Here is a 23,854-nt window from a genome sequence, read left to right as displayed (position 1 = left end):
ATAAAAGGAAGCCTACTCATCACCCCAAGTCCTCTCCTTCACAGGCAGCCCAGATGCTCAGCACTGTGGAGATCCAGTGCAGCAGTTAAAGGTCTGTTCAAAATGAGAAACAAATCACCCCACCCCAGTGCACACAACAGAAGCCCCCCAAGAGAAATACTTGTGTTTCAACACCGCATTTAGCCCCACAATCACCTGCAGAGTCACCTAAAGCCAGACAAATAGCCACCACCAGCAAAGCTTTGACAAGAATCCCATGTATCCCACCAATGGATTGCACAGAAGGCCCCAAATTCAGTCATGGAAAAAAATAAATATTGGTAGCTGCTCTCTCAAATGTTTCAATATAGGAAAATGAAAAAGTCTCATTCTAAACAAGACAATAAAAACTCAGATTTCTTTCTGACAGTCTTGCATATAGATACGCAAAAATATACATAAAAGCAAAATATTAAAAAATGCCTCATCTAGATGGTAACACACACTTATAGATTAATTATATTTCTTTCCATCATCAGCTGCTTGAAAAGGACAACTGCATAGATCAAAGCACTCTGTTATACACCAGAATTTTACTGCTGCCAAGAGAATTAATTCAAAATGAAAACCACCCCACTCGTCTTCAATTTTAGGCTGGAATAACCATTAATCTCAATTTTCATCAAGAAATTTTCTCCAGCCAGGGATGATGTAAAACACATTCCTTCTTGCTTGCACTCCTAGTTGAGTGTCCATCCACTGCCAGACTTCCACCAAACCTACTACTTGCCATGGAAATATGAAATTAAAGCTTGCCTACATTTGTAGCCTATTCTCAGAGATGCAAACCCATCCCTCCTCTCAGACAGGACAAGGAAGCCCCCTGAGGGAAAGCATGATGCAGATGTGCCAAAGGAGATGAAAGCAGCAGCTTATGCAAGCAAGCCCGAATTTCTTATGCAGAGGCTTTCAAGTTATACTTGCATGTCTGCTAAAGAGAAAGGAAATTTCCTCAAAGGCTGAAGAAAAAAATGCTCCCACATTGAGAAAGAAACAACCACCATTTTGATACAAGGCACAGTTATGTTATTTTCAGGAAATTTGGCAGTTTAGATTACAACAGAAACAGCAGGAAAGAAATCCCTCACATAAATGAACATGTGACCTCAGAAAATGATTGGATTCTGCCTTCAGAGAAGAGAAGAAAGCAAAAAACACAAGATTTACAGAGACTGCTTTAAGACCAGGAACCAAGGTACTCCTTCTACATCTATTTGCTGATGCTATGCAAACCACATATTTATGGGTTTATCACAAAATAGGAGGCATGGATTTTAAAAGCAGTTGTCCTACCCCACTGTAATGTTTAGCAACTCAATAGGTAAAAGCAGCAAATTAGCCTCAAGCACAATTAAAGATTTAAAATTAATTCTCGCCTGTTGCTATTCAAATATTGCTTTGTGTTCCCCAGTAAATAATCCAGTAAATTATGTTTTGCCACAGTTTGGCCTGTGACCATTTTTCATCTGTTAATTCTGGGTTATTCCTGTTCTGCTTTTAAGGCAAGCTCAGGCAGCAGATTGTCCTGCATGGTCTGGCACCATTAGATTGCACTCTGCAATTCTGCATTTCACTCTCCTGGGGAGAACCATCTGGTCTACAGGTTTTAGATGCTGACCACCTGAGTGGAAGCAACTTCATTAAAAACTTACGTCAAAAAAAAAAAAAAAGAAAAAAGTACTTCTGCACAGTACTTCTATTCATTTAGGATGCACCTGTAGAATAAATACATACTCTGTTTTTAATACATGACACATACACTTTCTTGTTACTACAGTGTTTAGTAATGAAGGAGTTCTTGGTTATTTTATTTTGGTTCAATTTACTATATTTTGCTACAGTGCTTTAAACTTATGCAGAAAATTGATGGATCTTTTCACATCAGCACCATTAACTTCTCATTGGAGTAAATAGAAAATATACATATGAACAATCTAAATTAATTTAAAATTCCTAAGGTATAGTCAATAGTGAAGTCTGAACAAGTAAACAAAATATTTATATTAAAGAGAAGGAATTAAAAAGGGATTTTTTTTTCAGTTGAGAAGCATAAACTGCATATAAAAATTATGCTCTAAGCTGGGAAGTGCCTCATTAATTTTGTCAGCATGTATGACAAAATTTCAAAACCTTTTAACATCTGTCTGATTCTGTCCCTTGTAAATCCTTATCCATTTCAGTAGGATGAGACAAAGGCCTAGGCAGACTACTTTCTAAATGCCTTTGGCTACAGACAGCCCAATGCACTCATCATTATACACAAATCCTCAGGGTGGAATAAAAAAATAGAGTACAGGGAAATTAACTCAGTCTTCATATCCTACCATTTGCTGGGATGTTGTTTCCTGGGAGCTCATAATCCATTTCAATTTACCTTTTTAACCCTCAAAAACTTCTCTTTTCTGGAATGCTACCATTGTAATTTGTTTTGTTTGTTTGACACTGTGTTCCTTTGAATAGTAAATAAGCAAACTACATATTTCATCCATATCCCACTGCCTGCACAGAGTACAACATGTGGGCCAACTCCTCACACAACCTTTCTGACAAGCACCAGATTAACATACCTTCTCAAAGAATAAAGCCTCAAACCTCCACATACTTCAAGAGAATACAAATTACCATGTAATTTTCCAGGTTTTTTAGCATATTAGGGTTTTTAAATCTTCAGCACAAATTGGAGCAACAAATCTAGCCATGCTAAAGCAAAAACATGTCCTGCTGTTCCCAGAGGTACGTGTTCCTTTTCAATTCCATCACAGTGTCTGAACTGGGTCAGTCTTTAGCTCTTACTTATCCATGCTGGTAAGACAAAGCAGCCTAAATGAACAGAACTAGTGGGAGTGGGGGAGAGATACACACATACTAGAAGGAACTTAATAAAAACTAGAGGTTAAATACTACTGAGGGTTCATCTGCTCTGAACAGTATAAAACAGCATTTGTAGCCTCTGACTATGCTTGGCCTCAGCGTTAAAGAAGGGGAATAGCAATAGCAATCCTGTCAAAGGGCAGGATCACCAGATATCTTTAGGCTAAGGAATTAACAGGTTGATGTGTTCTTCTTAGGTCAACTCACAAAATAATGTTTTTCTTTTTTTTAGCTTTCCTTAGAGAACTTCCAGTTAGTTTATTAACCAAATGTTAATTTTCCCAGTGATTACTATGCACCCATATTTCTGCCCTTCCCCAGAAATGGCTGCATTAATATGCAGTGTCACTGACACAACCACAACAGTGTTCAGCCACTGCTCCCCCTGCAAGCTCTGGAACTCACAGCTACCACAGACTTAACTCAGCCTATGAGAAACAACTATTTTCTTCTCCTTTGAGAGACAATCGAGTGACAAAAACATCATTACAGGAAAGATGTTCAATAATACAGCCACCCAAAACTGCGTTAGGGACCAATACAAGTGGTCGTTTTCATAGAGGATACTGTGGCAAAGCAAAAAAATTACTGGCTACTTATGCTAAGAACAGCAAACAGCTGCCAAGAACTACCAGTATGCCCAGGCAGTATATATAGAGCTAACAAACAAAATAAGGACTGGAAAAGGCACAATACATTTCAGAAAAAGTTGCTACTAATGTAGGAACCAAAATGATATCTCCTGCTACATACCACAGCCACCTCGTGGAATAAAAGAATTAAGAGAATTCAGTATCACTTTCTCTGACTTCTAGAAACCCCAAGCAGGACAGTTGTACTGCTATCCTGTACCTTGGGACAGAAATAACTTAAACAACACTTACTTCAAGTTTATTTGTGCGTATGCTATTACAAAATTAGGAGACACCGAAGAGATGTTTGACAGAAAAATATTTGGAATAAAATGTTAATAAGCAAAAAAAAGCACAGCTGAAAGCTCTACAAACATCAGCAGTGACACAGAGCGATTTGCGCTCCCTCTGTCAGAGTTCACATGGGTACTGAGCCCTTAAACCGTTCCCAAGACCAGAGCCCAATTCATGAAAATTCTCCAGCAAACACATAATCTCTGCCTAGTTATGAATTATTAACTACAGCAAAACTCATTGTTCAGGACTAACAGCAGCCATACATTAAGCAGGGGCCAAGCTTTATGTTTCCTTTGAGAACCACAGCAAATAGCACTTGCTGCCATTCTTATCTGAAAAATCCACCTCACTAAATGAATTAGAAGTTTATTCTTCCTCAGATGGAAGAAAAGAACACAAAAGCCCAATTTCCAAGAGGGGAAAAAGGCCTTTTGACATCTAATTCCAGAGAAGAAAAGACATTAAACTTCCCTTTAAATGAGATGACATACTAGGTGATTCTGTGGTGTCACATCTGTTACTGAACTCTATCCCCTGTATGTAGTGTCTAAAATCACTACCTAGCATTATTCCATCATTTGCTGCAGTACTACTACGAGCATTACCAAATGCAGAAAATGATATTTCAGACTATGGGACACAAGATGCAAAAAAAGGCCTAAAAGCTTCAAAAGTCCAACCAGGAGCTAATACAGTTTACCTATTTAATTCCAAAACTGCATGAGTTGTAAAAAAAGTCTGAGATGAAAACTGTAGCACATTTAAGTTCCTTTGTAAACAGAAGAATTTTAATTGAACTTAAAAAAAACCCTCTCGAACTCACAAAGTTTAATTATCTAGTTATCCCTAATTCAGAGACATCTAAAGCAGGCTCCATATTCCTGGAGGGAAGAGACAGGCACTCTCCTTTACTCCTTTACATTATAATTTTGCCAGCTTCTCTTTTTTTAATGTTATATCTTTCTACAGAATTCACTAAAAAATTTTAACAAACATACTCGAGATTAAGAAATGCATCTTCACATTTCCTCACACCCTGGAAGTCAATTTAAAAAGGCTGTTAAACTAAAACTTTGTGTTACTTTCATGCAGATGAATATTCAACAGGTACTAAGCCAGCTCTATGAGATTCACAGTGAGCCTATTGAAGTGACCTGGATTGAAGGCAGAACTAAAAAGAGATTTCTTTTCTTTTTAAAATGCAAGTCCTTTCAACTCTGTTTATAATGAATCTTCATAAAATCTATTAAAATAAGAAGTAAAAACTGCATTTGCATTGCTGCAGGTATAACAAGCTGCGACCATAGTAAGGGGCTGGAACTTTTCTCCAGCAGTTGAGAGGTGTTGTGTGCCTTGAGGTACACAAGGCACCTGCCTACATCCAGGGAAAGGGTGTCTCAGCCGTCTGTCTTTGGAGCACCTTGCCCACAAGGACACTTCCCAGACTTTGAAGGGCAGATCTGACTTTCTGAGGCAGGGCACAAGTTACTGCCTTGCTCCTGATTTTAGACTACTGAGCTTAATAAGTAAAAGATCTCCACCTTCTCCATGGGGGCTCTGTTGTTTTAAACCTCAAATATGGACCACAACACTGATAAGGAACTGGTGCACTGGTATCAAAAATCTGCAACTCAGTTTCACAAATCTAAAACACTTTCAGAGGAAGTCCTACATTATCTATATATCAGTCCTTAGACACAGCATTTAAAGGGCAGCTGAGATAAAGTGAAAACTTGCATGGATTCCACATGTTTTTGAGGAAGGGAAGTGACCAAGAGAGGAAGGGAGCTCCAGAGAGAGCAAAGAGAAACAGTGGGAAGAGCCAAGTCCAAATGCATTGAGGAAGCAGAGATGAGTGAACAGAAGGTTGGTTGCTTTTAGCTTTGAAAGCTGATGCATGAGGGAGATGGGGAAGAAGACAACTGGATGAGAATTTGCAAGGGGTTTTTGACCAGGCAAAGGTGCTGTTCTGCTTTCAACATGAGATGACTTAGTACCACACAGATTGCTCCAAAAACATGTTGCATGATGTTTAAGAAACATATTTCTGAATGATTCAGATTTTCCTGTCTGAGAGACACTGTTTCTAACCTAAGAGAGTACCTGAGAGAAAGTGCATCAAGTTCTCCCCAGAAAGAGAAGTTTAACTTTCTTCCCCCTCCCCACACTGTCAGCAAGAGGTTCTGGTGAAAGAAAATGGGATTTAATAAACAAATTTAAACAGACTTGAGTAGTTCTTAGTCTGGGTATTTAAACAGTCTTCACCCAGACATGAAATAGAAACAGACAATGCTGAGTGCCAGTACCAGGAAGGCTGAGAATGCCACAATAACTGCTTAAGATTCTGCAAAAGAAGACAACAGAGAGAGAAAGAGACAACATCAAAAAAATCACTTCAAGTCTCCACAGCCTAGATCAGAAATAAGGCTTCCCACCAGAATTGAATATAAAGTTAAATACATGCTGGCATTCCTTAGATGAGGTTAGCTGGCAAGTTGAGGGCATCCTGGTCTATATGAGCAATAATGCGGCCAAGCAGGGCTAGGGAAGTGGTCATCCCCTGTTCTTGGCACTGGGGAGGCCACCCCTCAAATCCTGGGTTCAGTTTTGGGGCTGTCCCTACAAGAAAGACATTGAGGTGCTGGAGTGTGTCCAGAGGAAGGCAATGGAGCTGGTGAATGGTCTAGAGTGTAAATCTGATGACAAGCAGCTGGGGGAGCTGGGATGGTATAACCTGGAGAAAAGGAGGTTCAGAGGAGACCTTGTCACTCTCTATAAATGTCTGAAAGCAGGTTGTGCCAGAAGAGGTTTAGATTAGATATTAGGAAAAATTTCTTCACTGAAAGGGTGGTCAAGCATTAGAATAGATTACCAGGTTTGTGAAATCACCCTCCCTTGAAATGTTCAAAAATGTGTGGATGTGGCACTTGAGGACATGGTTTAGCATTAGAACACAGTATCGCTGGGTTACCGGTTGAACTCAATGACCTTAAAGGTAGCAATTCTCTAATTCTATGATAAAGATGATCCAACCTAGAGCAAACATATCCTTTATCGCCAGAGACAAAAAGCCTTCACAATCTTTGAAAAGGAGAAAAAGGAGCAAATGGATGCTAAGACACCAAAAATTATTTTTTAAACTGATACTCCTTGGAGCATCACAAAATGAAACTTGCAAGGATGCTATTCAACACACTGGAAAAAACTGCAGCAAAATATGGACATGCCTCATTAAGAGATGCATGCAATAAATAATCAGCTAGTATTTAGTATACAAGTAACAAACACAATTGCAATCCACACCGTAATTCTGAGCACTGGCACATGAAATGTTGTTTCTTTTGAAGAAAAACATTACCTTATTTTCTATAAACATCACAAATACAGAATCACAAACTCACAGAATGGCTAGAGTTGGAAGAGACCTTAGGAATCGTGTGGTTCCAGTTTCCCTACCATGGGGAAGGACAGCCCCCACTAGATGGGACATTCACAACTTCTCTGGGCAGCCTGTTCTAGTGCCTCACCATCATTCGAGCAAAGAATTTCTTCCTAATACCTAATCTAAACCCGCCCTCTCAGTTTAAAATCATTGTTCCTTGTTCTAACATACCAACATAATATACAATATCTCCTCCTCCCTTGTTTTTATAAGCTCCCTTCAGGTACTGGAAGGTGCTGCAAGGTGTCCCCAGAGCCTTCTCTTCTCCTGGGCTGAACAGCCCCAGCCCCTGTCTGCAGGGGAGGTGCTCCAGCATTCTGAGCATCTTCATGGACTCCTCTGGACCCATTCTAACAGATCCAATTTAAAATAACTTCCAAGTGTCAAATGGATACACTATCTGATGGTTCACCATGATAGAGTGCAGTAAGTGTGCACGTATACAGACAAGTGCCTGAAACCCAGCTCAAAGTGTGTAAGCTTTGTGTCCTGAGTATTTCATACACACACACTGATGTGATTTTCTTTAAGCCTCAAAGTGAACTGCTCCTCCCTTATACTGGTTCCACAGAGAATTATTTCCATGAAAACATATTCAATCTTTTCATGTTTTGACCAGATTTCACAAGTACAATTTGGGTATATTTCCCAGATAGAAATCATAGCAAAGAAGCATCATGCTGTACTGAATTGATGACAAAAGCATCACACTTCATGCGACACAGGGTGACTCAAATACAGAGTTTAGTATTATTCTGCAAGTATTCAAAAAACATCAGCAGATTTTCCATTTAGTAGCAATTTAAGGGTCATAGCTAATTTATTTTCAAGAAATGATACATTACTCCTATAATTTCACTATCATAACATAGGAAAATTTTAAAAGTATTACATACACACATTTTAAAAGCATTACACACAGCTAAAGTGTATTGAACATGCCCAGACTATACATTTGACTTTACCAGGTACTGATATTGATTACCAGGTATTCTTTCTCAAGCACTGAGAAAAACACTCTATTTTCAAAGAAATGACAGAATACCTTCAACTTCCCTAATAAGAAAATGTCATTTCAGCCTTTGGGTCTGTGGCAGAAGGAGCCAATCCTGCTCCTGGCCACTGCAGTTCTCCTTACTCCAGCTCCTGGTCTCAGACATCCTCAAATGAAATTAATTGCTTAAGTGTACTAAACCAGCAAAAAGCTAGGCACTACACTGATTACAGGACTTCTGCCAATTTAGACCTCAGTGGGCTTAGCAAGCTGGGAGAGTGGGTCCAAGTGAGCCCCCAGCCCAGGGGTCCAGGCCAGCCAGTGGGCAGTTCAAGCTGCTGCCACAGAACAGCCCAGCCAGCCCAGATGGCCACAAATGCTGCTTAAGAGGTCAACAGCCATGCTAGAGGAACGGCTCACTTACACTGGCTCAGCATTACAGGAGGTGAAAGGAAAATGGAGGATCTGCATGCCCAGGTCTGCTCAGCTGAGGAAACATCTTCTGCAGGTCTCAGTTTGCTCTTTTCAACCAACAATATTTATAATGGCATTAGAATAACTCGGTGATTACATCAGACCAAAAAAGGCATTTGCAGTTATGTGGCTAGCAAACTAACAGCAGTGACAGTACAAGAACATGCTTTAAACTCCTTATGTAATGAGCTGAATTTACTACTACAGTCAGTTTTACAAAAATGTCTCAGCATTTTAACTTGAAACCCCAAAAAAGCATCAGCATGTAACACAAAAAAAAAAGCATGAAGAGCAATCTCTTCATACCTCTCAAAAAAGGAAGCAATTAAGACTTGTACTTTTTCCGATATTATCAAGGACACTGGAAAATTGCAGAGAAAATAAGAAGATTGCCAGGAATTAGACTACTCTGGTAGATGAAAGGATGGGGAAGAAGTGGGAGGAGAATGAGCTATTTTCCACCTTGTGCCGTTAATTTTCCAACTGAATTATCATTGCAATGCTTTAACTTAAAAGTTTACCGCACAATTGCAGAGACATGAATTGCTATCAAATCTTCCAAATGCAGCTCATATTTTCAGTCCAAAACTCATTATCATCTTTATGTTAAACATCACAAAATAAGCCATTATGAAAACTCACAGAAAGGTGAGGTTGCTCCAAACCCCAGTGTGACAAGCATGTATTGATCAGCTAGTTTCTCTCTCTGCTTTTTCTACCCAAAAACCGAGGTGGTTTTTTTTTTGCTTTTCTATATCTAAAATCAAGGCACAGTCTATTAGCCATAACCATCAAATTACTGTACTTGACAGGCTGTAGATCACATTATGTTTTGGAGGACAAAGTTCTCTCTCCAGCAAAAAGTATCAAACGCTACAGAATTTGGACTCAAAAATGCATTTATGCAATGGAGAAGAAAGTGTGGAGGGATAACAGTAAAAGACCATCAAGCATCAGCATTGTCAAAATCCTCCTCCACTAGACACAGCTTGACTGCATCTGCAGAATAAGAAATTGCTGAAAAATATACACCTGCATGGTATTTAAAAATACACTTGATCCAAGAGTCTTCCCCATACCACATTCCCCTCAGTTTGATTAATGTATTGACATAATGTACACAGCAGGTAACATAGAGCCATGGAAATGAAGATTTTCCACATGTGGAAAACATTGTATTAATATACTAATTATTTTTTCACAATGATATTTAAGCCTTCCTAAACGGTCAGAATAATTAAGGAAAGAAGAGGAAACAGCATTTTTTCCTGTGATTGTATTAACCTTTTCTGCATGATTAAGCTAAAAAGACAGCCATCGTTTATCATGTCTATCAAAAGATTTACAAGTCACTGAATCGCATGATGATAATAGAGAATTAAAAATTCCTCATTTCTCAAATAATCTTTCTTGGACTACCTCACCCATCCCTTTATCCTCAGGGAGAGGATAAAAGGCTCATGTGCTAGACAACATTGAGTAAGTGAATTGCTGGTTTCCCTTACATAGTTTATTAAGAATGAAAATATAGTCTCAGTTTTAAAACCTTTTCATAGCTGAAAAGACTAGGGTTTTCCTTTACCACATGACTTTCACTATGTGGTTTTTCTTCTCATTTCTTACTGATTATTTTAAAACCAAATAATGTTTTATTTTGACATAAAACACATGAAATTTCAGCAAAAATTATGATTAAAAAATCCTATGCTTCCACCTAATTGCATCATAATTAAGAGTTTTGTTCTGTTTGTTTTACAAGTTCTGTTGTCACAGCAGTGAGGAATGCACACTGGGAATATCTGATGGATCAAAATTTGAAGAAGTTGGGCAGAAAGTTACTTCTTCTGTAAGAAGTGTCATAAGATAAAGGTTTGGTTTTTTTTCAAATACATAAAACTATGAAACTTTGCTCTTTCATCTAAGTGTCAAAGCACATCATATAGTTTAACTACAGAAATCTCTAAGACCCAAAATTTTGTGACGAGGCTTTCAAGCCCCATTACTCAACCTCTGGTAGATTTCTCAGTGAAAACTAACAGAGAAATTCAAAGAATCAGCTTTCTAATTCCTATTGGTTAGGTTTTCTGAATTATTCTCCTTTTCTTTCTCCTTTCTAATATTTACTTCTACAACACGCCTTCCATGCCTGTTTACAAATGACATGGATACCATGTCAGTAATCTCTTCTGTTTGAAAATGTAATTTATTTTAATTGGAACTCAAAACCTGATTGAGGGGTGGCAGGAGGAAACTGTTCCTATTTCCTGCTATAGTTCTCTCAGCATCTAATTACATCCATAAAGAGAAACAATGGGGAGGCTGTGTGTTATTCAGTTTAATGTCATTAATTACACTATACCCCCTATGCATGCAAAGACACCAGAGCCTCATAACTGATACAGCACCCACACAACACATTTATCAGCTGTAACAACTGTGCTTTGAGATCACATATGATACACACTCTAGATATAAATACTTGTTTACTGGAAAATACTTCTAGTTCACAAGAAAACATGTAAAATGCAGCAGAACAGACACCAAATAAAAAATTCCAACTATTAGGATCTGTATTTAACATAAAATTCTTGTCAATATGAATTCAATTGCTGCAACCAAAAACATACTCCTCCTACTGAAATACCTTTCTCCACGCTTTTCTGTGAATAAGATACTTTGGGGAAGTCCTTTTTTTATACCCCGATATCCCAGTATACTAACAGGAGTTTAACCAAATACTTCACTTCCAAAAGTTTTAAGAGATTTGTGGCACAGCAGAATGGAATTAAGGAACCAGTCAGACCTTTTGCATGACAGATTCAGCGTCTAGGTGTCCCTGAGGACACAGAATAAATATTTTAAATAATATCTATCCCTGAGATAGATTCAGTTGGGACAGTGACACATCAGCTGAACACATCTTCTTCATTATTACTCTTTCTTCAAAGTTATGCTTGCATCAGCAATGGTCTGTGAGTCCAAAGGCAGACAGAGGGTAGGTACTCAAGAGGTGTAGATGAAATAGCAGCTGGCACCCAAAACAGCCTCTGAACACTCTCCTCCGTACACTCCGGCAACGGGGAAGAATCATCAGTTGTACATTGCAGAGCAATAGCTTTTGGTGACAGTCTAAATGTTAACACCGCCCTTCCCACGGAGCATGAAAGGACTTGGTCTTGAGAGAAAAGACATCTCAGTGCTCAGACAACTACTCTTCCAAGGCCAGATTTTTTGAATACAAAATCACCAACAGAAAAGAACAAAAAGTTAAAAGGAGCTGCATATGGTCCTTCTTCTATGAAGAATCAAAAGAAATATTTCAGAGGCTTAGAATGAAACCGTCTGAGCTCAGATGAGTCATTGGGGTTCTTGGAGCAAAACAGACAATATGGATAATTGATAAAACAGGGACAGACAGTAAGAAGCATAGTCATGAGGGACAGTCGTGATGCTTGAAGAATATCATAGCTTTTGTGAGGAGTTAACCTCCCTCAGAACACAGTTGGACTAGTAGGAGGTCTGTTCAGAAACATCATGTTACGAGGGAAGGATGAATGTTTGTAAGCTGGAAAGAATGAGATGGATTAATTAAGAAATGGTAGCATTTACTCTGATCTACCTTTGAACCTGGCCCTGTTTTGAACAAAAGGCAGCACAATGTGATTTTAAAAGGTATTGGTCAACCTGATTTATTTTAAGAAAAGGGCTTAATGTGGGAAGAACAAAACAAAAATAGCATTATCTTCATTACTGAATGAAACCTATGCTGAAAAAAGCTGCATTCTGGAGAGTAGGTCACCGGTGCCTAGGGAAAAAGTGTGATGAATTAAGCGCCAAAGAAGCTGCAAGTGTTATGAGAAGATAGATGTCTTTTGGCAGCTTAATGTCTTGATTTTCTTTAAACTACCTAAACTGAGTAACTTAACTTCAACAGCACAGTGAATAACTGCTACTGCTATAAAGTTTTAACCTTTACCCATTCAATTACTGTTAGACCTGAAAAGCTCTCCTCAAAGAAAAAAGCTTCACTGAAGAACTAGGAAAGGTGATATTCATATTCCAGATATTCTTAATGATAAAAGAATACACAGACCTTGAGGTTTTAGAACACAGACACACACACCCAAGCTTTGTTTATGCAGTTGAAACACATTTCCTTTTACCACAAAAATCTGCAGCAAGTAAAGGCTTCAGATCCTCATCATTTCATTGCTGCCTCAACCCAAGAGAAGTCCAGTTTATTCTTCACTGCCACCCCAAGTAAGATAATCTGAAATTTTTGCCAAATGCTTATTTAGAAAATGAGACTCCAAAGTAAAAGGCTGACTTGCATTAATTGCTTATCCTTATCTGCTCTCCCACAGCTGTGGTCATCTTCCAGCCTGTTTCCCTAGCAACAGCTGGAGACCTCTGTGTTCTGGCCTTATCAGTGTGGTTACTCTTTCTCTCTTGCATATTGAGAATATATGGCCTTGATGATAGGTGCATCAGGAAGCAGTCAGACACACCAAACACATGCCACCAGATGGCATCTTCAACCAGCTACATCTTAAGATCATGCTTTCAGGAGGAGTTCCTGCATGTGATAAGAGCCTGCATATTCTGAAGCTTCAAGCTTCTCGACTAGAAAAAGCAAAAGCACTAGTAAAGACCTAGATTGGTGTCACTGATCTGAAAGTATTTTCATTGCTAAAGTCATCATTTTACTGAGGATACTTTTGTTCCCACAACAAGGATTCTGGGAGCCAGAGCAGTATTCTGCACCATGCCCGATGTCTTCTCCCCACATCTCCTTAATGGTGTCTCTCTAATTTTACAATAAAATCTAGGGGCAATGCACTGGATTTTCAAAGAGGGACTACTGATTTACACAGGATTTTATTGCATTTGATACTGGTTCCCTGTTCTAAACAGGTGGTTTTGGCCATAACTAACCTCTACATATATTTGGAAATTTCAGTTTTTCCGCTATAATGAGAAAGTTTATTTCCCTTAGCAGACATCTCAATGAAAACAAGACAAACAAAAAACCACCCCTAACTCCAAGTAACTCTACAAGAAGCAGTAGACTACAAGCCTGTCCTTAATCTGCTGCTATCAATCATTACAGTAACAAATGTAGCACACAAACCACACCCAAACCTATAACAATGCTTGCTTTATTGTACTTAGAGACCAATCAAGTCTTACCTCAACACCCTTACCACACTCTTCTCCTTTCAAGTACAATTTTTGGTTATTTCCTGCCATAGGCATTACTAATTAACTGCCTTTTAGAGACAAATATTTTCTTATTTGTCTAGAATCTAAAGATTTTCTCGACAAAGGAATTTTACCCTTTCAACTGAAATTTTTTTGATAGTTTGGGGAAAAAATATAACCTAGATTTATGTATGCAGGCTGATCTCACAAACAGTTCTTAGGTCTTCCTCTCTACACTTTCAGCTGTGTACCTGCACTAAGACTAGTTCTTTTTCCTCCTATTAAAGACTGATGAGAACCAAAGGAAATGAAGTGGAACAAAGAAGCTACATTAACTTTCATAATTTATTGCTCTAGACAACTCCAACTATTGCCTGTGACAGGAATCAAGCCAAGCAGAAAGCAAATGAAAGTGTTCTGCCACTGTGTCAACAGCTGAAGCCGCAAGATTCATTTCTATGGCCACCAGCAATGTCCCCAACCCCCGTTGCCACTCTAAGCTCTTGACCTGTATGTACAGGGGGCACCAAATACAAAGGAGAACATGCATGAAAAATGAACTGAAACGTGTTATGCGTTGTTTTCTTCAGGTTTTTTTAAATGATACATTTAAGTGCTCTTAATACAGGTTAATACATAATAAATCTGACAGTTCACTGAATTTTATCTCCTTGGTTATTCAGAAGAATTTTTTTTGTTTAGATGAATAAACTCTTGTAATGAACTCTCACAAGCCATTCATTTTGACATCTAAATTCAACCTATTCTGACTGAAGCAATAGTTTTGTGGTATTTTCCACCTGTAAAGGTAAATTTTTTTGCAGAAGTAAGTTAGGAGGTGTAAGAATGACTGCCAAAAATTCAACAGGGCAACTCTCAGAAGTACCATCTGAAAGCAGTAATGCTGGGACACTTAATGAGCAAGAAGGATTCTCCACAGCACTTTCCCTTGTGCTGAGCACCATGGCTGGTTTTGACTCTCACAAAGGCTCTGAAACTGGAGCTTAGTCCATTGCCATTTGCTCTTGGGTTGCCTGCTTTAAAGATGACATAGCTGAATCTATGAAAATCTCACAGGAAGGAACAACATTAACTTAAACCAAGCAATCCAAAAGGTTCAATACAACTGCTAAGTTCAGTATGCAATAAAGGGAAAGACAACATGTCATAGGACAGACTCCTATTGAAAATTCAATTAATGCTGAATCTTTAGTGGATGAGAAGTAAGGTCCTCTTCACTTATCAAAAACATTTTATCAGGAAGAAATTAGCACCCCAAGTGGTATCAATACATGAATTTCAACTAGATTTAGATGCCTAAAGCTGAGAAGAGAAAAGCAGGAGCAAACAGTCAATGCAGAGAGAACATTAAGGAATAATTTGAAACTCACCATTTAACGTCTTAATGCCCTACAAGATGCACATAATGACCCCCATGTCAAAAGAAAGTGTCATGGCTTGACACGCTACCAGTACAAATCATGTACATTATTGCCAGAATACCCTGTGACACTTCCCAAGACTTTCTGAAATCAACTGCAGATTGAAAAGATGTTCCTGTTGAGCAAAACTGATCTTCCTAACTGGCACATTTACTTGGAGATCATGGATTTTTTTAGGCTGTAAAGAACATTTTAAAATACTATTTTTAAAAAATGAATTTCAATGTTTTGAACTATAGCAGTTTTCTTTTTCATTTATAAAGGCAGTATCTTCAGAGGATATTATATACACCTGGAAATTATTCTATAAAGGTTTTCTCTAGATAAATGCAGAAAACCAAATAAAGAAAGCATCTGTCTCAGCTCTGGTAGTATTTCTTAGAATAATTAAAATGCTAATGCAAAAGCATGTAAAGGCAGGAAGAAGTAGAAGAATCACCTAGCCCAGAATAATGTCCTTCTATAAGTATCATTTCCAACTTCTAATGTTCTCTGATTTATGCTCTAAGTGATGACAGGTATGTTTATAGTATCTCTTTAAGGAGGAACCTATTAGTTATCTCCTTTGCACTTGCTAGGGCTTCTCAGCAGGTTTTGGTGAAAGGTTAGACACATAAAAATAGGGCAGAGATGAAGGCAAGAGACAGCTGGTGTTAGCTCCAAATGCACAATCAGACTCTGAACAACAGAGGCACACCTCTGCACAGCAACTCCCAAATCAGATTAACATGATGGTACCTCCAACGGCAACAATCAGCTAACACAAAATGCTGTTTGCTCTGACTTGCTATTAGTTCACCCCCTCACACTCCTCTGACTCCTTTTCTTGATTTCTGTACTGCAGCCACTCTACAGCTGTTGCAGGTACAGTGTGATTAAGACCAAATCAATCCCCCTTTCAGCCTCACACACATATAAATCATGACTCCGTAATTATTTCACATTCAAACAAAATCGGGAACTCTGTTTTGTTCACCTGTGACTGGTAGATTTTTTATTTTCCAAGGGGGAAGGCAAACATAGGCTGGAATTTCCCTCTGCCTCCTTCTAGTTCTTACTCATTTCAGTAGCTCCCTCATCCAAAATGCATAGGAGGAGGAACATGGGGGGGCTGTGATTTCAGCAGTGCTCCCACTGCATTCCCACATCCCTTACTAATAGAGACTACGACCTAAGATTCAGTTAAATTAACCAAGGTGAGAATCAAAAGGAGGAGTAACTGGGCAAAGCTAAGAGAACACAAAAGGCAAGAAAAAAGGTTCACTCTCCTTAATGAGGATTACACCGTACAAACATTATGGTCATTTTCAAAAAAGAACTCAAGTGTCAAAGACCCAGGTCTAACTCAAGCTGTGCCACTGACTACAAAATTGCAAAGCAAGTAAAAACTCTGCTTTACAAGTTGCAGATACATATTTGAGAAGCTATAATAAACATCACTGCTATGATGTACTCTGTCTGCTTGGAATAGTCCTAGAAGAAATGCTAATGTGCTATACTGTGCTGTCAGTATTTACATGATGAACCACCCACATGCTAAATAAAAGATGGCAAGAACAAAGTCCTGAAGGCTTAGGTGTTTGCAAGCAGTTGTTTTTGTATTTTTGCTGGTGGTTACTTTTTTAATCAATACAATTTCTGTGCTAACTTGAAGCCCAAAATATATTTGATCTTCCATTTCACAGCATCAAATTAAGCTCCGTATCTGAAGGAAATCTCAGATTCCACAAATTCAGTTTGGCTTATTTGACTACAGTTTTTGCACCAAATAAAGTGAACCATAGATAGATCATTTTTAAGAACAACTGAGGTAGTTGTAAAGAATACCATCAGTAGTATCCCCTGTCTTGGCAATAACGATAGATTTAAGCAGCTGCTACTAGAAAAGATCATCTCTGCCAAAATGTCAGATGCTAATGGCTGAAGCAGCTCAATTAAGCTACAAGACACAATTGCTTTGTTCTACCAGGGATGCAGGCACACATATTTCAATCTATATCTGGAACCAACAGAAGCACTTAGGGAAGGAACAGATAAAAAAAAAATCTGATTATATACAGCATTAGATCTTCACCTTCTTACAGAAGAATCAGATTTTAAGCCACAAGTGATTTGATGCATTATGAGTTCTCAATAAAGCATGCAAAATAGCTGGAGTAGTGTCAGTTTTAATCAGCAACCCAAATAAAGGATCCAATCAAGATCACTTTATCTGTTCAACAGTATGTTTATATGGTAAATTACTTTAAACATAAGTTTAAATGCAGGTTTTCTGTAGTTTAATGACATTCAACAGTAATAACGTAATGGAAAATAATTGTGCAACAGCAAACTGTGTTTATGCTACATTGAGAAAAGAGGATATCTAACACATTTTAAAAAATTATGTCAAACATTTCTTCATAAAGTCTAATTAATTTGAGAAAGCATATCTGCTTTCTTCTTGCTGCTTCTGCTTCCTTCTTCTGTCTGCTCTTATATAGTAACAACATGTCAAAACGACTGGACTATTGTTTTCAAGACAGACGCAAGAGTAGGGGGGGCTATTAATACTTTCCCTTTCCTCCACTTCCCAGTTCTAACCTGTTCTGCTGAAATTTCATCTACGCAAATGAGATTGTGAATGGATATTAAGAAAGAAACAAGTAAAAGTTCACTTCAGACATTACCTCACTTCAGGCAAAGTTAACTTTCCTATGATGAAGGAGAATTAACTGCAAGCTACTAAATCAGAGGATGAGACTAATTTGCAGAAATGTGTCCAGGTCTCAGGTGTTACTGCTAAAACAAAAACTCAAACTGATACAGTTATACCAGGAGCATTTGTAACTCTCATGTATCTCCAAGATACAGAAAAAACAGTTGTACTGTAACCAGCATCCTGTTCTGAGGGAGGACCCCATCACACTCTTAGTGCCACAAACAAAATTAAAGACGCTTTTTCAAGGTAACTATACTGAATGTCCTATGGCAAAGAAGGGAAAAGTCCAATTCTTATCCTCAAAAGTTGCAGGTATCTATGCTTCAAACCAGCAATTAAGCTTTAAGACTCGTGTGTCTGAAGACACCAGCCTTATACCACTCCACAATTTGATCACGTATGTGATTTTTTTTTCATGGCACATATGTAAAAAATTCAGTTATACATATTCTGGGAATTCAATAGTTTCTTCAACAGTGATCACAGTACATAGGGTTTAACTCTAAGTATGAAATAAATAAATTTCAACTACAATTACTTTTACTGAACTGTTAATTTCAAATAAACACTGCTGTGCAAATATGGATTGATCTAACAACATTTGTAGGTCTCTAATAAGCAACCTTGCTTATTTTCCATGCTGAAATTTTATCCTAAACTGCTTCAAAGGTAAGAACTAAACCAGTCAGAAAGAACTGGTTTAGTTTGACTCTCAGATTGGATCAGATCATTCACATGCATACTAAATTCAATGTAATTTTAAATGCTATTCTCTTTTACTATAATGTCACATAAATACTTTTATTAACTCATCTTAACATTGATCACTTTAGCTAGAAATTCTTGCTGTTTACAAAGTTTTAGCCTGCACAGCACTAGCAACCTACTAATATCATTTCATGCTACCAAATGAGAGAAACTGGGCAAAAGAAAAATATATGTGGTACATAAAGAAAAATTCAGGCCCAGGACACCCTACCATTCCACGGAATAATGTACCCAGAGAACATCTGGAAGCCTCACATATCATAAAGGCACATGCTGGCAGGAAAGGGCTTTCCCTCTAGTTTTTACGGACCTGTAACGCACAAAAGTTTCCAAAGGTGACCCAAGTCGTCACAGTTGCTCCCACACAGGCTTGTCCATGAATGCCGACAACCTTTTCCATCTCATCAATTTAGAGTTTGAATTGCAAAAACTCTGTGTGTTCACAAAGATGCAAACATTACAAGCAATTCAAGTATTTGAGCTGGATCTCCATAATGCTGTGGCTTCAACCAAGCCAATGGAATTTTCCACCCAAAGACACTGCAATAATAGTGCAAGTGGGTGTTATTTCCCCTCAGCATGGACAAAGTTAGTACTTCCAAACCTACAGGATACAAGCACCCTACCTTACGTTATGTGATGCAAAAGGAGTAGCCAGGAAGGCTCTGCAAACAGCAGTGGTTTCCTTGCACTTACCACAGCCATAAACATTGAAGCTGCAAAACACAGGACTAGGAGAGGAAAATATGGCCAAGGAGTCCTGCAGAGAGTGAGACACTTTCTACATTACAAGAATAAGCTTTTATTCTGTCTTCCCTGATGCTCTCCCCTCTTCATCTACCAAGCTGCATGCACCTGGCAGTTCAGAAAGCTTTGCACACAGGCTAACACAGAGTCAGGACTTCCTCAATGAAGCATGTTTAGAATGAAAGTATATACTGAAACCACTGTCATGGACACTGCTGGTGGGGCAGCCACACAAACAGAGTTGAGAACATCTGTACACAGACAGCTGCCTCAGTAATATTCACGCATTACATTTCAGTACACATACTAAAAAGCACAGTTTTATAAAGATGTATATGACTTAGGTTTTAATGTTCTTAGTTTACTGGAGGACACTCGCATTAGTACTGACGGGCAAAACTAGCTAAAAGGACTGCACACTGAGCACAAACAATGAGATCTATCAAGTGTGACAAGAAAAAAGAGCACAAATTAATTACTTTAAATATAGATATCAACAGGGAAAAAAGACTTATCTTAAAGCACCAATACATATCTTACAAGCTTATTCATTTGTGCAGTCATATGTACAAAAGGTATGCTATTTTCATTCACTATCTGTAAATATAACAATATCCTCAAGGGAAATCATCTAAAGTACAAGCAAAGATGTGCAATGATAGATATTAAATAAATATATCATTTTACAGTTCTATCTCTATCCTGTAGTTATGTACGTCATTATACATTAAAGCACAAAGCGAAAGTTACACCCATGCGCTGAAGTCAAAAGGACATGCTTGGCATGCAATTAAGAATGGTCAGTAGCCAAGCAGCATATTTTTAGATTTGGGAGAGCCCATAAAACCGTGCAGTCAGTCATCATGCAAAGAAAGGGCAGTGTATATCACTTGCCCAAAATCACTCTGTATAGTAATGAACCTCTGTAATAAGGCTACCTAGTCAATCATAAATCTGGCATTCCCAAGTGTACTTTGGAGTGTGACTTCAGTATATATTGCCATCAGAGTGATTCAGAGACATACTTTCTTAGCCTTCTAGGAAAAAAAAAACACTAAAAATGAGCCAATTTCCCCATGTGTCATTATACTGTTATGAACACAGGACTGGAAATCCTAAGGCTGCCATAAAAACATCTGTCCACTGAACACCTGTAGTCAAGTGGTAGATCAACCTCATTAAACACACAAGCTTCAAATGAAGTCTGCATTTCTCCAAGTGAAGAGGTTACAGAGAAGTCAGTCAAGACAACATTGCCTCATCACTTCCCAGATGCAAGAAAAGTCCTGACAGCAGGGCACTTGGAGTCTCTTATTTCAGGCTCAGTTCATATTCCTACCAGTGAGCAGGAGCCCGGTGTAACTGCAGGAAGAGCTCTCTGTGTCTGTAAGCCAGACCTGCAGTGCATGCGTGAAGCAAACAACGACAATTTGAGCTACACTCACAAATGAGTTCATCAGGAATACTTCAAAAGGCTTATAACCTTGCCAAATTTGAAAATAAAATGTATTAATTCAAATAGCTATCACATTGATAGCTCCAGCTAACCACAGATACAAAGTTTTATACACAAATGCAAAATAATTGATTGCGCATGTCACATTCAGGCTCTTTGCATGACTCACACCCAATTATCATTTTCTTGCTCAAATTCAAGCCTTGTATGTACCCACCTCATTGCACATGACTTATAAACAGAACTCTGATACTTCTTCTGAGGACAATTTTATCACCCCTTAAAATAAAAAAAGTGAAATTTCAAATGACTGGATGGTTGCACAAGGCTTTAAGAAAGAACTTTTCATATTCTTTAACACTTACCAAGTATATCACTCTAATAATCCACAATGCTATTACTTCTACAGTTACACTCTTCTGTTTTTCTTCTTTTTGATGATTGCCATCTTATAAGCCAGTGACAGGAATATATTTTTAAAGATGAATGCCTCTCCCACAAAGAATCCCATATTAGGGGGGTTTATTAGTGGTTTATTACTATCATTCTTCAAAAAGATTGCTTCTCTTGTATTGAATGCTAAAATTTATTTTCTTATCCACTCTATCAGTGGTTTTGTTTGTTCTTCCCAATGTTTGAAAAAAACTTTCCTCTACTGCATAGCTATTTCCTGACTGCCTGCATACCTGGCACTTCCACTACATCATCAGACAATTGATATTCTCTTTATCCAGTCACCTGCTGTCATACTACTCATACAAAGAAAATTGTCAGGCCTACAACAACCATGCCTCACAAGCTTTCTCAACCTCCCCCTCACAATTTAAGTTCGTCTTTCTTTTGATGATCACTTTCATAACTACAGCTTTCATGTTTGTTCATACAGAAGATTAGCACTTTCTCAGCTACCCTGCTAACACACATCAGGAGCCCAGCTTTCCTGTGCTAGCTTAAAAGAAAGTAGCTACCAGCCACCCTGAAAAATACTGCAGTATCACAATCACTGCATGAGAATAATTTCAAAGGCAAGAACAAAGCAAGGTGTAGGCTTAACTGAAAAAAGAATCAAAGACTCATAATATATCAGTGTTATACAATGGGGTAAGCTTCAGGAGATTAATCCCCAAAATATAATTCAGAACAATTCCAACACCTTCAAATGCATTTAAGAAAAAAATTGAAGAGAAAAATTAAAGAGAGAGGGAGAGAACATTAAACACAGGCTTATGGAGATCAGCTGGGACACAACACACCAGAGCTGTCCTCCTACAGTCTACATCTCTCAATGGATTAAAAAAAAAAAAAAGGAAAAATGACACCAAAAAAAAATCCATAAAAAGATAGAATTTTCTGTGTGTCTGACACTCAGTTACGGACAAGGGTACTGCACCTCTACAACTTCTTTGATTTATTCTGAAGTGTCAAAAAAAATATATCTGCAGAATTTTATTTTCAGTCAACTAAGGGTCCTTTTATTCATTCTTTCTGTTTTCTTTAGTCATCCATGAGCTGCAACATGATTGACATCTCCATCAGAACTGTACAGCAGCATGACAAGCTAATTATTACATAAAAAATGATACACATTACCTCTCCAGGTCAAGTTACAATCCTCTAGTTGGATGTCATTTTAAAAATTACAAGCTTTAATAAATAGTGCATCACTCTAGTCCAGACACTACACTCAGCTTCAGAGAAGGTTTCCTGATAATGAAGGGTTTATTATTTCTATGTAGTTTTTGGTGACTGCTACCAGTATTGCCAATAAAAACTGGTGACCCTTCCTCTGCAGTAAATTACTATTTCTTGTACTTTTATCAGGGCTCTCAAGAAGCAGAAGTGATGAAAGCACCTGACTTCTTAAACCAGGTTTTATACTTTGGCTTCATAGTTTAAACTGGCTGGAATTAGATATCTTTTTCCCCCCAGCTAACTTTCTATGTCACAGATCAATTAGTTGTCAAAAATGCATTCATATCTAGTAGCAACAACAAAATATGGGAGGACACACATTAGAGCAAGCAAATGCATTCATACATTCAGAATGCAGGCAGAGGCAGGAGACAATTAGAGAAGGAAATTCAAAAATAAGGCATTTCCTGAGGATTAATGAGTGGGTGGTAGTGTTTGATAGTCAAGGGCAGGATGGGCTCTGCAACTGGCACAATTCATTAATCCCCCAGGCAACACAAACTGCTAATTTTTTTCTGCATTTCTTATTTTTCTTAACATCTAATTAAAATTTCCACTAAATTTGACACCACAATTGCCTCACAGACTCCCAGAATAGTTTGGGTTGGAAGAGACCATAAATATCATCCAGTTCCAACCCCTCCATCACAGGATGGAGCATCCACAATTTCTCTGGGCTTGCGCCTCATCACCCTCATAGTAAAGAATTTCTTCCTAATATCTCATCTAAACCCACCACCTATCAGTTTGAGGACATTCCCCCTTGCCTTGTCACTATGAGCTTTTGTAGGAATTCCCTCTTTCCTGTAGACCCCCCTTCAGGTACTGGAAGGTTCTAAATGGTCTCACTGAGGTCTTTTCTTCTCCAGGCTGAAGAGCCCCAGACCTCTCAGCCTCTCTGCAGAGGAGAAGTGCTCCAGGACCCTGAGCATCTTTGTGGACCTCCTCTAGGCTTGCTCCAACAGGTTCATGGGCTCCTTATGTCAGGAGCCCCAGAGCTGGATGGAGCAGTCCAGATGGGGTCTCCTCACCAGTGCAGAGGGGCTGGAAGAGAATCCCCTCTCCCTTGCTCTGCTGCCCACGCTGCTTTTGATGCA

The 23,854-nt window shown here is 38.4% G+C and overlaps 1 protein-coding gene across 1 annotated transcript in view; it reads right to left on the bottom strand.

Moving 5' to 3' along the window:
* Positions 1–23,854, bottom strand: part of PPP3CA (protein phosphatase 3 catalytic subunit alpha) — a 169,283-nt gene that overhangs the window by 75,302 nt on the left and 70,127 nt on the right. The gene's annotated exons all lie outside the window — the stretch shown is intronic.

The sequence above is a fragment of the Geospiza fortis genome, unplaced genomic scaffold (assembly GCF_000277835.1).
Source record: "Geospiza fortis unplaced genomic scaffold, GeoFor_1.0 scaffold11, whole genome shotgun sequence".
Taxonomy (NCBI): Eukaryota; Metazoa; Chordata; class Aves; order Passeriformes; family Thraupidae; genus Geospiza; species Geospiza fortis.
The sequence above is the reverse complement of the archived record's forward strand: the minus strand, read 5'-3'. Positions and strand labels throughout refer to the sequence as shown.